Consider the following 3,695-nt stretch of genomic DNA (forward strand, 5'->3'; position numbering starts at 1 on the left):
TTAAGTGTATCGAGGGTATTTTTATAATTTTAGGAAAGTTCAGGGGCAATTTTGGTAATTTTGGCAAGTTGAGTTAAACTGGATCCAGGGGTTGAACCAGGTTCTTGGATCAATGATTGGTGGTTCCGGGTCAAAAAATGGAGGGTTGAGATGGGTCTAACCATAGAGAGTGGGTTTGGGTGTGTGGGCTAGTAGGATTAACCAAAATGGAATCTTTTTGGTTGAAAGGGTAAATGAGGGCATTTTTGGTTGAAATTTTATAGGATGGGGTTTTCAGACATTCTGAATTGATTGGAGGGGTCAGATTGGCCCAAATAAGCCCGGATTGGACAGATCTGGAAAGGGCTCGATTTGGTTATTCTAGGGGTTCAAAATGGAATCTATGCTCGACGAAGGGGTAAACGAAGGTGGTTTCAGGTGAAATTTCACAGGGTAGGGTTTTTGGGCAGTCTGATGTGATTGGAAAGGTCTGATTGGTTTATATGTGTCCAGATCAAGGAATCTGGATTCTAAGTGGGTACGGGTTCTGGGTACAAGAAGGATTGAAATAGAATCTTTGTTTGATGAATGGGTGAACGGAGGAATCTTGAGATCAAATTTCATGGGTAGGTGTTTTGGAAGGTCATAGGTCTAATGGTTGTGTCTGATCTAATGGTCGAGGTGTAAGTGGGGTTAATCGGGGCCATCGGATCAGTATCAGGCAAGTTTAAGGATGGATCTAAGGGCTTTTAGGGTGAAATTTGGGATTTTTGGGTTTTCGGATGTTTTAAGGAAGTCGGATGGGTCTGATTGGGTGTTTGGGGTAAGTTGCAAATTTAAGCGGCGGATCGAGCAAAAATTGGGTGCTGACAATGAACAACAATGGGATCACTTATTAGCACAAGCTGAGCTCGCCTTCAATAGGTCAAAAAACAGGAGTAACGGATACAACCCATTTGAGGTAGTATATGGGGCCAACCCTCATAGCGTCCTTGACCTTGCTACTAGTACTTGGCCAGGCTTAATTCATGTCAAGGCTAATGATATGGTATAAAAGCTTAAGAACCTCCAAAAGAAGTCCACAACAAGCTAGAGGTAAACAATGCTAAGTACAAACAATATGTTGATGGAAAAAAAGGAGGAAGGTAGTATTTGATACGGGAGACTATGTTTGGGTCATTTTAACAAAGGGTGCCTACCAATTGGGCAACATAGAAAGCTAGTGCCAAGGAAGGTTGGACCATGCAAGATAATTGAAATCATCAATGAGAATGTGTATAGTCTAAAGCTACCAACCATATATGTAGCCATGATGTTTTCAATGTCAAAGACTTGGTACCTTATGTTTGCGATCAATCCAAGAATAGATTCTCCCCAACCAAGGGGGGATGATGCAATACTGGAGAAGGCCGATAAGTTGAATGCAAGTTGGGACCATTCCAAGACACATAAGAAGCAGAGATGACGCCACCAACCCAACTTAGTAAATATTTACCGATATAGCATCGTCACAGGATTTCTATCCTATTTCGTTTTTACCAAGTTGGTGCCATCACAGAATTTCTATCTTAATTCATTTTTACCAAGTTAGAATTATTTTGAATTTATATTCAATTACGACTTTCCTTTTGAAGGATTTTAGTAGTTTCTATTTTGGAGTGTTTTCTTAGATTAGGATTTTCTTTTTTAAGGAGTTTTATTAGGATTCTATTATGGATTGTTTTCAGATTAGGAACAGGAGCCATAAAGGTGTATGCCTATATAAAGAGTAGCTAGGGGAAGGCTAATAAAGTTCTCTTGTTATTAATTTCTCTTAATTATTTAGTGAAGAATTCTTCTTCCAAAAATTTGACTTCTGCTCTTTCCTTTGAAGTTTTTCTCACGTGCTTCATTTTCGTACTGCGCTACACCATCGTGATAGAATTCCCAAGGCCAAGATGTCTTGGTGCCATGGCACGAGGTTGTTACAATTCCCTAGCGCAAGGGAGTTCAGATCTACTCCTCTTAGAGAATACATTCACAAATCATCATAGCACATCATAGTCATGTGTTCGGAACAACTTTCCATGAATGATAATATCATGTACAGGAGATGTTCTCATTGTACACCTACGATTCTCTATGAGATTGGTGTGAGGCACTCTCTGTGAGGAGCAAATCTAATCTCAGTTCGAGGTAGGATTTAGTGAGGTCATAGATCAAAGCGAGAATATTAGGCAAGGCAAGATATGTGAGACAATCAGTAAGCCATAATGCAAGTTTTCAACACAAGGCCCCAAGGCACAAGGTCATGTCTCCTGAGTAAATTGTGAGGCTGGATTACATAGAAAGGTAAAAGGCCAAAGTTGCAGAATAAGGCATGAAGCTAATGTTTCATGTTGTGAGGTTTTAATTTGTCTTTTGACAGGTTCAAGGTTTTGAATGTTATCTTCACAATTTTATAATTCTTTCATTGCATGAGATAAATAATACCTATATTGGCTAAAAGCAAGAATAAGTCATAATTATGAGTAACTTCTTTACATCCTTATGCCTCTTACAAGGAAGTTTCCTAATCTAATAAAACTCCCCTAGCTTTGCCCAAGCTACTTATATATACTTCTTTACATCATTATGCCTCTTACAAGGAAGTTTCCAAATCTAATAAAACACTCATTATAATCCTACTAAATCTCTTCAAAAAAGAAAGTCCTAATTGAATACAAATTCGGAAATTCCGCTGTAATGCTAACTTGGTAAATACGAACTAATTAGCCTCCCTCTATAATACATCATCCTCCCTAGGTTGGAAAGAATCCTACCCCGGATTCAAGCCATCGTTTGAGTGGTCACCAACATATAGTACGATATGCTTGATATTGAAGACATCCTGGATATTTATATGGCTGGGTAACTTCAATCTGTAGGCATTGTCATTGATGACTTCAACTATCTCACATGGTCTAACCTTAGTGCTAGATTTCCACTTTGTTCAGCCGGTAAATGATCCTCTTCAACTAATGCATACACATTATCAGTCCTTCAAGGAATTTGAGAATTCAATCATAATAAGAAGACTAGCACTCTTTCCAAGTTTTGGCTTAGGTATTATCTCTCATGAAGGAAAAAGAGTTAAGTCTTTTCCCCTTAAACTCAAAAGAATATGAATTCTTCCATTCGTCACGTATGACATGACGATTAAATTGCCATGGACACCCAAGTAGTAGACAACATGCATCCATGCACACTCACACCATATCCGATCACTATAGTGTTGGCCAATAGAAAAGTTAAGCAAAGTTTGTTGTGTTATTATTACCTCATTTTTCCTTTTGCAACCATGCAAGTTTGTATGGGTAAAGATGCTATTGGGTTTTCAAGTTTAACTTGTTAATAGCTTCTTTTGACACAACATTTTCATAGCTCCCACTATCATTTATGAGGTTTGCTATCTTGCCCCCTATAATACAAGTGGTGTAGAAGATGTTATTTCTAAGCTTATCATTTAATTCATCCTTTAGTATTAAGAATGATCGTTGCATCACTAAGGCTTCACCTACATCACCATACACCAATTCACCTTCTAAAGTTCCATCATCATAGGAGTCAAACACAAGTTGGGCTTAAAAGTCACAAGCTTTTCCTTGGGATTCTTGATCCCTCTTTTCTACAAACAACATTATTTTCCTTTTATCATTTCTTGCACATTCAATAGACTTGTTGCCCAGTTCAGCACA

This window comes from Nelumbo nucifera, chromosome 6 (assembly GCF_055504915.1).
Source record: "Nelumbo nucifera cultivar China Antique chromosome 6, China Antique-T2T, whole genome shotgun sequence".
In the NCBI taxonomy this organism is placed as follows: domain Eukaryota; kingdom Viridiplantae; phylum Streptophyta; class Magnoliopsida; order Proteales; family Nelumbonaceae; genus Nelumbo; species Nelumbo nucifera.